This window comes from Triturus cristatus, chromosome 2_1, assembly GCF_964204655.1.
Source record: "Triturus cristatus chromosome 2_1, aTriCri1.1, whole genome shotgun sequence".
NCBI lineage: Eukaryota > Metazoa > Chordata > Amphibia > Caudata > Salamandridae > Triturus > Triturus cristatus.
This window is the reverse complement of record NC_140581.1, coordinates 543,525,434-543,539,319: the sequence shown is the minus strand read 5'-3', so window position 1 is coordinate 543,539,319 and position 13,886 is coordinate 543,525,434.

Sequence of the window (13,886 nt, the reverse complement as noted above, 5' to 3'; positions counted from 1 at the left end):
TTGAGAAAAGTCCTTCCTGCTATACCCTTGGATTTAAGGGTATAGTCAGTGGTGTCAGTGTCAAGACTGGACTATTGTAACACCCTCATCTCCAGTGCTCCGTGGCGCAGCATTAATAAACTTCAAATGGCCCAAAATGCAGAAGTAAGAATACTGTTGGGCATTCCTAAATTTGACTAGGTCTCCTGAGCCCTGGTCCAGCTCCACTGGCTGCCTGTTGCCAAGAAGATTCAATTTAAATCATTTTGTATTGCATTCAAATCTCTTAACAATATGGGGCCCACACAACTGAAGAAATGTCTAAAGCCATACATTCCAACTAGAGCCCTTAGATCTGCTGAACTGGGACATTTAATTGTCCCGAGAGTTAACAAGGTTAGATGGGGAGGAAAGAGTTTCTCAGCCACAACTGCCAGCCTATGGAACTCTTTACCTACCTTGTTGAAGAAATAATCCATCTACCTTAAATTTAGAAAGGGCCTAAAAACATAGCTGTTTACAGCATAATTCCACCCCATTGTTCTACTCTGACCAGTATTTATCAAAGGCAGGGCCTAGAAACCCCAGGGTATTTTTTGCGCTTTACAAATCTCTCATCATCATCAGAGTTCTTTGGAGCGCCATAGGTATTTTATCCAATAATACAGTATCATCTGCTTATTGTAATACTTGAAATGTTATACCTGCTAGCTTTAAAGGGTTCTTTCTTTTTTGACTGCATTGTTTATATCTGCAAAATAAAGATTGAAAGGTAATGAGGCCAAAAACACATATGCTGTAAGACTATGGGGCATATTATCAAGACAGGCGATAAAATTATCGCTGCTTTAGCGGCAGAAAACTGCAGCTAAAACGGCGATAATGGGCTTGATAATATGCTCTATGGAATTCTAATTGAAGCCCATGTTATATGTGAAGGATATCTAACCTGAGCTTCAATTGAAATTCCATAGAGCATATTATCAAGCCCATTATCGCCGTTTTAGCGGCAGTTTTCTGCCGCTAAAGCGGCGATAATTTTATCGCCTGTCTTGATAATATGCCCCCGAGTTTGTCTGAAACATTTCTGTTGTTGCCCATTTGGAGAATATTTTGATTTTGATTCACGTATCTGTATAGAGGCAGACCATCGGTCTTAGAATGGAGGTAAGCAACAAATGTTTACCATCCATCAGAATATATTGTTTAAGTGTTGGAAAGTGGAGTATTAGTAAGGGCAAATGTAGGTCTGCCACTGGAAATAAGGCCAATAACACAGTATAGGGCTCAGAATAGGTCTTAGAAAATTGTTCCTATGGTCAACCCTTGGTAACGTGGCTGCGAGCAGGCAGGCTAAACTTCAAAGACAGGTATGTAAAACATTTAAAAACACCAATTAAGTAAAGAATTCAGACACAAAATAAAAATCTAACACCAATTCATATAAAATAGGAAATATTTGTATCTTTTAAATGACACCAAAACTAAAGAAATCCAATGTTGTGAACTAGAGATATGAAGTTTTAAAGATTAGTCACTTTCTAGTGTTTATAAACCAACAGTGCCCCTTTTAGTCATTTTGTTTGCTTTGACAGGGACACATTCACCTTTAGCAATTGTTCTGGACTATCTCTCTCCAGTCTTGTGCAGCCTCCTCCAGCAGGCTGGTCCAGTTAGAGCTCATTCCTGAAGTTCTTCTTGCAGGTCCCAAAGTATCAAACACACAATCCAAGGTTCTGGAATCTCCAAGAGGGTCCTTGAAAGTGTGAGACTTCAATTCCTGCAATCCACTTGAACAAAACCCTTACAAATCCACTGGTATTACTCCAGGCTGGGGATTATTTGTGGTGATGTCCAGGTGAGCTCTGTTAACCTGTAGCTTGCAGGGAGTTCACTCTTTAGTCCTTTTGAAGCAGGGTTGATCCACAGGGCTGTAGTTCCAAAAAGGTGCAAAAAGGCACAATCTTCAGAGTTCAAGCCTTTGGAAATGCACATCTAACTCTTCAGCGCAGACCCTTCTGATTCTCTTAAGTTTCAAGCAGCAGATCTAAGAGGCACCACCCCTCTCAGATACTTATTCAGTGTTCTCTGGGGTCAAGCAGGAGGGCACTCCTGTCCAATGAGCTGCAGGGTTCCACCTAACACTTTGACCACGTCCTGCAGAGTGTGGTAAAATGCTAACCCAGCAACCACTATTCTTCCAAAATTCTATATGTCAGACTTTTCAGCAGGGAGAGAAGACCTGGCTAGACACACCCCTAGGATGGCTATTCTCCATAGTCCCTCCCCCTTGCATCTGCTTATTCCTTCCTTAATCCCAGCATCTGGCTAGAGGTGAACAGGGGTCCTTTCCTTCGCTTGAAGTCCATGGTTTACGACTCCTCCCCCTGCTCTGGCATTCCTATGCCCAGCAACCTCTTCTCCCCGAGAGGCTTCCTAACCCCAGGGGTCATTTATCACCTCTTCAAAGCAGCCAGGCTCACTCACTTATCTCTGACCAATCAGAGCAGAGCAGTACAGGGTTAAATTTGGGTTTACAGACAAAATAAGTCTTATAACTTCTTGTCTGTACATTTTACAATACATTAAACAATACCATATTGTTGGATGTATCATTACCATTCTACTGAGTCCTTTAATCCTAGTTTTATGGCTTTTCTTTCTGAAGTTATTAATTATTAACCTTTACCCATGTTAACCAAGTCATGGGATTTGCAATGGGAAAAGTGACTTGGGCCTTTTTTCCAGCATCAGGGCTTATACAAACATATTTTATAAGTACGCTACATATATCTACAGGTCCCCCACCCCAGGAACACCAGGTGAGACTTTAGGGGTTCTGAATATGTAAAAGTATTGCAGATCCTCCCTCCACAGTGCTCCTACCACCAAAGTCGATTTTGAGCAGCACTTTATCACAATGTGGGTAGTGAAATGTGCAATTTCACTTTACCCAGGGCATATAAAACTCATTTTATAAGGGTCTACCTTATAGATACCTGACCTCCCACCCCTGGGACACCTAGGGAAGACCCTGGGGGTACCTAATATGCCCACAAATTGTAGGTTAACCATTTTTAAGTGCCCCAAACACAAAAGTCGAGTTTGGGCACAATTTACTTTTTGAAAGTAGCCGTGTAGCACAGAGCCACTTTAAAAAGACCTCAGGCTTCAGCAGTGCACACATGCAAGTGCAGAAAGGGCTGCTGGCCGCTACACTGCCATGCCCTATTATATACTAGGGACTGATAGGTAGTTTCAATACACCTGCCCTAATATGTACTAGGGCCCTATGGGGTAGGTCATGCCAAACACAGGGGTACTCCAACCCTTAGTGTACCCTAGTGTATGTAGGTGTTTTCACTGTATTCTAAGGAGCATATTCTCAAGGACTTATTGCCAAGTTAGCGGCACTTTATTGCAGCCAAAGTGGCAATAGATTTATCGCCCTATTCACAAGCTGGTGCTAACAGCTGATGTCACCAGTTTTCCTGCGATAGCAGCCGCAAAAAACATCGCCACGGATGACACTGGCAACTAACGCTAATGAGATGCAGAGTAGGCGTTCCCGTGCAAAAGGCCGCAAAAACACCACTTCGCAACATTCTCAAAGACCAGCCAGATCAGCGATTAGATCACAAAACATGCGATAAGGCACGTTAGAAGCAGGGAATTAACACCTGCTCTCTCCTGGTATTAAGTTGGATGATAAACTGCACCAGAAATGGGAGCCCAGCCCACAGCCACACCAGAAGAACAACAGATGCCATGGAGCTATTGATCATGCAGCTCGGACACCCAAGAGGGCCACAACACCCACCACCACACCCCTAGACCCCCCTACTTATCGAAATCATGAACAAAACAATTCACCTGATATCGAACAATTACAACAATTAACATTCATGTGTGGTCAGAAAAAGAAGAATTATTCATTCATCTCTGAATTTCACCAAAAATTAATTTTATTCAAATTAAATTCAAAACAACTCTTTGGAAGAGTCATGGTGGATCTTCTCTGGGCAATCTGTAAATCACAGCCTGCAAGACAAAACTCAAGATAAGAAGGTGTGTCATGCGCTCATCAAAGGACAGAGAGAGAGAGAAAGAGAGAGAGAGAAGGAAAGGGCGAGAGAGAGAGATTGAAAGGAAGGGAGGGAGAGAGGGAGAGAAAGAGAAAGAAAGAGAGAGATAGAGATAGAAAGAGAGAGAGAGAGAGAAAGAGAGAGAAAGAGAGGGAGAGTGAGAGACAGTGAAAGGAAGGGAGGGAGAGGTAGAGGGAGAGAGAGTGCCAACACTGCAGACCCAGGCCTCACTGCTCAACCGGTGCCACCAGTGTGTCTCCAACCACGTGCTGGTATACACTGCAGTCCACCAGGTCCCTTATCTGAAACAGAGTCCAAATTTATCAATGGCAGAGTTCATATCATTGCACATGCCATCATCGCTTGCCCGCCCCTGTGTACACAAGCTGCTGCACACCAGCCCCTCCCGCCACCCAGCATTGATTGCTCCCCCCTGCGCACCCAGGCCTCACTGCTCAGCTTCCACCACCGGCGTGTCTCCAAGAGGGCCCACTACGCACCAGTGCAAGCTACAAGCACGGGGCCTGCGACCTTGGCAGCCTCCACATCATGCAGCCCCGCACCGCGGGCCACCAGGTCACACACGTGATTCTGGGTCTTGATTTCTCAATGGCAGAGATCATATCAGTGCACACGGCATCATCGCAGGCTACACACCCGCTCAGCTCTTTAGGTGCCACTAACTCTGTGAACCGTGAGGCAATGCCACGTGGCGGCAGGCTCGCGCTGCCCACTGGCTCGAGCCTACACTGCGGTCCAGCAGGGCTCACACAAATCCTTACCAGTCTGGCCCGCCAGGACGGCGCATCATCGCAGGCTGCACACCCGCTCAGCACTTAAGGTGCCCCTACCTCAGTACACCGAAAGTCACCGTGGCGGTAGACCCGTGCCGGCTGCAGTGTATCCGGTGCCAGCAACTCTGTGCAATGCAAGTCATGGACCCTTTATGATTGAGTCTCGTGATATGCCAGGCGGACGCACCCATGTCACCTCTGGCAGTGGGGAAGAACTGGGACACGTAGCGTCGTCGTCCCCCCTTCATACGTAAGCTGAGTGGGCTGATTCGTCATACGCCAGGCCAGCGTAGGGGTGTGAATAATTTTCCCTGGGCTCTGGGCGTGGTTCATTTTTGGGCTGGACACGAACCCAACTGATGGTTGTGTCTCTGTTGCAGTGTTGGCACAACACGGCCCGCAATCAACAATGTTGCAATGTTGCATGCACCCGGAGGGCGGCCGTGCACGAAGGGATTGTACAAGGAGCACAAGGCCGCTCGGGCCTTTGGCTCATACATACCAACTGTTGTGTGTGTATCGCTATTGGTGCACCATAAGCCTAAGGCGTAGCGTCAATTGCAGCGCGAAAGCCACATCACATTTCCAGAATGCAAACATTAGGGATGAAAACTCCTTTGTCGCAATACATAAGGTGGAAGGACATCAGCACCTCTGACCTTGGTCTTGCATGCGGCAGGCACACCCTGAGAGAGATACCATGTTGTGTACTTATGTACACAACAACCCATACGTCCAAATGTTGCACACGCATATGACTCATTGCTCCGAGCTGTGGCATATCATTCACATAACTGTCACAGGTGAGAAGAGTGCCGGTTCTTCGAGAGTCCCCAACGCAATGGCAGAACATCCCGGGCACATGCACAATGCCTGTCACATGGAACTGTACCATGACCAAATGCAACCTGTTAGTGTCTGATGCATTGGTTTGCATGTTATGGCCATTGTCTTGTCCGTACTGACACGCACATGCTAATTAAGACGACGCAACTTCACTAGTGTTCAACTGTGATGAGTGTTGATTAGAATGTCAAATCGTGTGCCTCAGTGGGGGACTGACTAGGTGAGTCCCTATTGCCAGCTCCACCTCTGTGAGCCAGACATTATGGTTGGGATAGTTGCTGATAGACCTGTGCTCTTACTTGTCTTCAGCAATGTGAGTATGGTATACATTCAACTTCTTGCCATGTGGATCAATGTGATCCATCACTACAGGCTGTGTCCACCCAGTTGATTGTGAGTAGGTATGCGAAGAGATGTTCTGTTGTCAAATGTGATGGGGACACTACTTTAGGCCTGCCAACGACTTTGACATTTCATACAAAGCCCTATTTCTTACATTGCGTGGGGCAAAGTTGTGAAATTGCTCGATTGTTCTTTCAGAGCAATGAGGCCACAGCTAGTGCACACATTCCCAGTCATCTCACTGACTATGTGTGTCACGGTCAAACATGCGCATTGCTTTCATTTCCCAGGGTGTATCTGTTGGACTTGGCCCTTTTTGCAGGGTCATCCCTAAACTTTTTGCCTTCCTCCTGTATTTTTTCTGACCTGTTGTTGGCTGTTTTATGACTCTGGGCACCTTACCACTGCTGACCAGTGCTAAGGTGCATATGCTCTCCCTATGGTAAAATGTATACATTGATTGGTGTCCATGTTTGGCTTATTCGGTTTACTATCAGCCCCTAGTAAAGTGCACCAGGAGTGCCAGGGCTTGTAAATGCGAATGCTGCTGGTGGGCCTGCAGCGCTGGTTGCGCCACCCACAGAAAGCGGCCTTGTAAAATGTGTCTAGGGTCTGCCACCGCAGAGCCTGTGCGCGGTCCGGGACCGTCGCGCTGACTGCGCAAGGGCCCCCACTTGCCAGTCCCTAAACCTTCCCTTACTTACATATTAGCCACCCCTCTGGTAGGCCCATGGGCAGGGTGCATTGTACGTGTAAGGTAGGACATGCCCTGATGTGTGTGGCATGTCTTAGTAGTGAATTACAGCCCTTGTCGTTTTTCACTATTGAAGGCTACCTGCTCTCCATAGGCCAGAATGGGCTGCTGGGATCACGCCAACGCTGTGACCCCAGTGGACTCCGAGAGCATGGTAGAGTGTCAAGTTTGGTATGCCTGAACTCAGAATAATAAAATACTCCTTGTAGTCAAGTTTATTTTAATATCCTGGGTTTGTAAATACTACTTTTAGAAAGTTAGTATTTACTGACCTGACCATCTCAGTCCGCCTCTGCTGTGTGTGTGTGTTCTGCCCAGCAACAGTAAGGAGCAGGGTTGGGGAATCCCCAGAGACAGGTTGGCTGCCAGGTGGTGGGTAGAGAGATTACACCTGGATGGGTGGGAGGAGTACACCTTGACTCTTGAATAGACCTGTGCTCTGCCACCACAAAGCCGGCGCCGCCCCCTGTGGGGCGGCTGATGTCTCTGCCCTGCTGCTGAAAGGAAAGAGCAGAGTCACCATAACAAAGTGCTCCAGAACTGGACTGAGCCAGGCCTAGGCCCCCTGGCGCTAAAGAACAAAAGAATCATGGTATAAAAGTAGGAGCCTGGCTCCTAAGAAATCAGAATCCTGTTTACCACAAAGAACCTCTGCCCGACTAGAAGGAGAAGAAGACGCTGGAGGAGCTGGCCTGCTGCTTGCCTTGCTGAGAAAGGAGAGGAAGAGACTTACTGAAAAGACTTTGCTACTTTGTGCTTGAACATTCTCCAAGGGCTTGATCTGAGCTTGCCCCCTGAACTGAACCCCAGGAACAGTGGGTTCTCTGTGCTTTTGCTCGTCCTCCAATTCGAGCCGTGTGTGCATCCCACTGGAAAGAGACTGCGCCCCTCATCGCCCCTCCTAGGGCCGTGACACTCAGAAGCTCGCCTGCCTCAAACCCGTGAGAGCCCCGCTCCGTCCCGAGCTGCTCTCTGTCCCCGGGCCAGGTCGCCTGCATCCCTGTCACCGCCTGCTACTGGAGCGCGCTGAACGCGCTATCACCCCTCCTGCCGGAAGCCGTCCGACGACTGTGATCTACGCCGGGTCATCCAGCTGCACTGACTGTGCCCTGCGACCCCGCTTCGCTATCCCCGGACACCTCAGGCCGCGCCGCCCCCGCTGTGGAGACCCTCCTGCACTGCCGTGCTAAAGGGTCGCTGGCCGCGCCTGCCTACGTGCCCACACCTGCTGATTGAGGACCCAAGAACACTTCCCAAGCTGAGAGTCGCACCGACCTGTGCCGACTCTCCTAATCACGAAAGAAGTCCAGTATCGGGCTCGGGGCCCGCAACGCCTTATTTCCCCGTTCGCAGGAACCGATCTCTGTGAGTACTGGAACTACGAGTAAAGAGACTACGAAGTATCCATTTGAAACTACGAACCAAGAACATTTGCCTGCTGTATAACCTGGTGGCCTAGCGACAACGTTATTGGTCTTGTGATAAGTCTGTTGAGATATATATACCTTATTTTTACATAAAGAATCGTATTTTTATATATATCCAAGTCTGGTGTCCGTTTCTGGGGGGATTGATGTATTTACTGTGTGTACGATTGTAAGTGCTTAACCAACAACGCCTGAGGAATCGCCTTGGCTGCTCACGCCACGCACCTAGAGGGTGAGCAAGGGTCATTCGCGAGGGGTTATCCTGCGCCCTGACGTGGAGGAGAGGGTTCCTGCTTGACACAAGGGCAACCTTGCGCCAACCAGCGACTCCCGAATCTAACATTGGTGGCAGCGGTGGGATTTCGGATTTGCACTTGTAATTTGCATACAGTGAATTATTAATCACCAGATAGTGAGAGCAGACCAAATAACGCAGCCACAGGTTTGTAATTGTTGAACTTTGTTGAGACATCTGCCATTACTGCAACCATGCCTAATTTCTAATTTAATTTCTAATTTAAAATGCTTATAAAGCGCAGCATACACCTTGCGGTTTCTTGGCGCTGAAGGTTCAGTGGCTGAGGGGAAGGAAGACCGGGGAGAAAATTTAGGCGGGGAAAGCCTGGCTAAATAGGAAGGTTTTCAAGTCTCCACGGAAGGAAAGGTACTGAGTTGCGGAGCGGAGGTTATCAGGGAGAGAGTTCCAGAAGGAAGGGGCCAGAGTAGAGAAATTGGATCCACCCCACTTTTTGCGCGAGAAACGGGGGATCAGAAGAAGGGACTTGGAGGAGGACCGGAGATTTCTTGCGGGGACGTAGGGTTTGATGAGTGAAGTGATGAAAGCAGGGGCAGTGCCCTGACGGGCCTGGAAGACCATGCACCCGATTTTAAAGAGGGAACGTTGTTTCACGGGGAGCCAGTGGAGTTTCTTTAGGAGGGGGGTGGAGTGGTGATAACGTGGGAGGCCAAATATCAGTCTGGCCGCCTGGTTCTGGATGGCTTGGAGTCTACGCAAACTATAGGCAGGGATGCCATGAAAAAGAGCGTTGGCGTAGTCCAGACGCGAGATTACCAGGGCGGCCATGATGGTCTTGAGGGCCTGAGGGGTGAAGAAGCGGGAGACAGAGCGGATGGTTCGAAGAGTGAGGAAACAGGAGGAAACCACGGAGCTAATGTGTGAGTGAAGAGTGAGCTGATTGTTCATTTTGACACCCAGTGTTTTGACAGTGGTGGAGGGGGAGGGTGCAGGGCCGAGAGAGGGGGGCCAGAAAAGAGAGTTCCAGGGACTGGACGAACCACCAGTGAGAACCAGCTCGGTTTTATCAGGGTTCAGTTTAAGATGGTTGTGATTCATCCAGTCCCTGATAAATGTCATAGTAGACTGGAAATTGGAGACCGAGAGAGAAGAGGGGGATAGATCAAAGATGAGCTGGAGGTCATCCGCGTAGTTAAAGACGGTGACCTCCAGCTGCTGGAGAGCAAAGATGAGAGGAAAGATATAGAGGTTGAAGAGAAGAGGGGAGAGAGAGGAACCCTGGGGAACACCGCAGGTGACAAGGAGAGGAGTGGAGGTGAAGTCGCCTAGACGGACCGCCTGAGTGCGGTCCCTCAGAAAGGAGGAGTGCCTGGCTCACACTCCGCTGGAAGAGCACTCTCTGTGATTTCTGGAATAGATGAGGTGGATTGGGAGAGACTGGAAGGCTACACGATGGAGCAATTGAAAGGCTACAGTGTAAAATTCAGAGTCCCCCATGCTGGATGCAAGAGGAAGCCCCAGTACACCAAGGCGTTGAAAGCCTGGAAGGAGTCACGAGACCTACGGAATGCGGGGGACATCGTTCCACCCGACAACCTCGTGGAGCCCAGCAGAGTCCTGTCCCCAGAGGAGCTGGCAGACAGGGCAGCAGACAGGGCGCATGCAATGGAGATGGCAAAGTTGGCAGGACAAATGGAAATGGAGAAGCAGAAGTTGGCCTTGGAGGCACAACGACGCCAAATGGATCATGATCTAAAAATGAGGGAGTTGGATCGCAAGATCAAGAGTTTAGACCGCTCTCCCTCTGGTGGCAGCAATATTGAGTTTTACAGTGCTGAGAGAGTAGTACGCACACCCAGAGATGTGGCGCCTGACTTGAAGGAGGGGGTTAACATACACCAGGAGGTTCAAGGGCATGAGGTAGCTCCAGTAGTGCGCAGTATCCCTGAAGGGAATAGGGTAACTGGCGCAGGGGTTCATAGTCCTAGTGGAGGGAGGGACACTCTACTGACTCTAGCTGAGAGGTACAGGGAGAGGGGTTCCCCCAAAATTGAAGTCCTGGTGGGTGAGTGTGAAGACCGCCCAGAAGAGTGTGGGTTGTGGGACAGAGACAGTCAGATACTGTCTTGCCAGTCTCAGGAGAGTGGTGTGGAGTACGTGTGTGAGGCACTGGATGGTGAGGTCAAGGATAGTTTGGTTAACCCTGCTAGGGGGCTGTGTGATCCAATTGTGGGAGAGCATATTTTAAGTCCCTGTTTTCCAGAGCTATGCCAACACCTGTTGGAGAGTGAGTTCTCTGACCGCAGAGAACTCACATTGGAGGCAGACCTGTTGGTGGATTCCAGAGGGTCTGGAGAGGCATTGGGGAGTGACCCTGTGGGGAGTGGCTCAGGTATCTTCCAACCCATAGTGGTGGAAGTGGTGCAGAGTAGCCCAGCTAGGTCCCATGATAGTGGGAGGGGTGTAGGGGCTCACGTCCTGTCTCAGTGGAGAAGGAGTGAATGTGGGGCTGCATGCCCCCAGGTGCCCGAAACCCAGTCTCAGAGCCTGGATGGTTCTTTAAGGGAACACCAGGCGAGGAGCCTAGGCTGTCCTGATGGGCCGCCCGTTGAGGGTGATCCCCTAGTGTCTGGTGAGCTGGGAGCGTCTGTAAGCAGGCCTCCCTCAGTTCTGGTGTCTGGCAGTACCGCTCAAGTTGGGAGGGTGCAGAGGTCCAGATTGAGGGGTGAGAGGGGGAAAGAGTCCCCAGTGGAAGAACCAGTGGGTCAGGGGCCAGCCAGAAGGGCTGCGTCCCCCGTAAGTGACCATGGTGACACCACTTATGTCCTGGGGGATCTTCAGGCACTGTCAGATGGACAGGGGTCGGGAGATCAGCGCCAGGCAGACTGTCACACGACACATGAGTTATGTGTCACCCTCAGGGGGGGCATGCGTGCTCCCCGGGAAGTCCTGGTGCGCCAGGCGAGCGTTCAACCGCATGGGTTGGTCCCAGGGTTGGGAAGCCAGGTTCAGGTGTTGTCTGACCTGGAGGGTGGGACTACTGTAATCAGTGTCCTGACCCATGTTGCTTCTGGGGGTACCACGCCAGTTGGGAGTGGGCAGTACTCTGGAAGGGGGTGCAGAGGGAGGGAGTCCTCGCCTCTGACCCCGGCTCAACTGAAGGGTTTAGACCCTAGGTTGGAGGGCCAGGTTCAGGGTGTCCCTCCTGACCTGGACGCCCAGTTGCAGGATAGAACACCTGAACTGGTGGGCGAATTGCGCAGGACACCTGCCCCAGGTGCCCTGGCAATTCTGGAAGGGGGTACCACTCCAGGTGGGAGGGTACAGAGCCCCAAGGAGAAGGACCGGGTGTGGGAGAGGCCACCCCAGTCTTGGGTCCAGCCGCCGGGTACAGTCCTGGGGCTGGTGGGTCAGTGCCAGGATGTCATACCTGACCTGACAAGGGGGAGAATGGACAAAGGGTGCCAAGCACCTGGGGCTACCGCCCCCCGCTCCCTGGCGCCACAGAGGATTGAGAGCCCTGAGAGGCATACGGCCTGGGTCTCATCCCTGACTACTGTCAGTGGCCACTGTAGCATTTTGCTGTCTGTCTGTTGGGACACACCTGTGGGCCAGTTACGGTTAGGTGCTGCACAGGTGGTGTCCACGGGTGAGGAGAAGGGTTCCCCATGGATTGGCTTGGTGGGCCCTGAGAGTATGGACAGAGGGAGTCCGATAGGTTCAGATTGGCGTAGAAATGGAGTCTGCCCCTGCAGTTGCGGGCCAGGTCCTTGTTCTATCGCCCCAAGCAGGGAAGACCATCACGGTGGTGATTGGTCTACCCTGCGTTTCGGCTGGAAGGGGGTTGTGTTGGACTTGGCCCTTTTTGCAGGGTCATCCCTAAACTTTTTGCCTTCCTCCTGTATTTTTTCTGACCTGTTGTTGGCTGTTTTATGACTCTGGGCACCTTACCACTGCTGACCAGTGCTAAGGTGCATATGCTCTCCCTATGGTAAAATGTATACATTGATTGGTGTCCATGTTTGGCTTATTCGGTTTACTATCAGCCCCTAGTAAAGTGCACCAGGAGTGCCAGGGCTTGTAAATGCGAATGCTGCTGGTGGGCCTGCAGCGCTGGTTGCGCCACCCACAGAAAGCGGCCTTGTAAAATGTGTCTAGGGTCTGCCACCGCAGAGCCTGTGCGCGGTCCGGGACCGTCGCGCTGACTGCGCAAGTGCCCCCACTTGCCAGTCCCTAAACCTTCCCTTACTTACATATTAGCCACCCCTCTGGTAGGCCCATGGGCAGGGTGCATTGTACGTGTAAGGTAGGACATGCCCTGATGTGTGTGGCATGTCTTAGTAGTGAATTACAGCCCTTGTCGTTTTTCACTATTGAAGGCTACCTGCTCTCCATAGGCCAGAATGGGCTGCTGGGATCACGCCAACGCTGTGACCCCAGTGGACTCCGAGAGCATGGTAGAGTGTCAAGTTTGGTATGCCTGAACTCAGAATAATAAAATACTCCTTGTAGTCAAGTTTATTTTAATATCCTGGGTTTGTAAATACTACTTTTAGAAAGTTAGTATTTACTGACCTGACCATCTCAGTCCGCCTCTGCTGTGTGTGTGTGTTCTGCCCAGCAACAGTAAGGAGCAGGGTTGGGGAATCCCCAGAGACAGGTTGGCTGCCAGGTGGTGGGTAGAGAGATTACACCTGGATGGGTGGGAGGAGTACACCTTGACTCTTGAATAGACCTGTGCTCTGCCACCACAAAGCCGGCGCCGCCCCCTGTGGGGCGGCTGATGTCTCTGCCCTGCTGCTGAAAGGAAAGAGCAGAGTCACCATAACAAAGTGCTCCAGAACTGGACTGAGCCAGGCCTAGGCCCCCTGGCGCTAAAGAACAAAAGAATCATGGTATAAAAGTAGGAGCCTGGCTCCTAAGAAATCAGAATCCTGTTTACCACAAAGAACCTCTGCCCGACTAGAAGGAGAAGAAGACGCTGGAGGAGCTGGCCTGCTGCTTGCCTTGCTGAGAAAGGAGAGGAAGAGACTTACTGAAAAGACTTTGCTACTTTGTGCTTGAACATTCTCCAAGGGCTTGATCTGAGCTTGCCCCCTGAACTGAACCCCAGGAACAGTGGGTTCTCTGTGCTTTTGCTCGTCCTCCAATTCGAGCCGTGTGTGCATCCCACTGGAAAGAGACTGCGCCCCTCATCGCCCCTCCTAGGGCCGTGACACTCAGAAGCTCGCCTGCCTCAAACCCGTGAGAGCCCCGCTCCGTCCCGAGCCGCTCTCTGTCCCCGGGCCAGGTCGCCTGCATCCCTGTCACCGCCTGCTACTGGAGCGCGCTGAACGCGCTATCACCCCTCCTGCCGGAAGCCGTCCGACGACTGTGATCTACGCCGGGTCATCCAGCTGCACT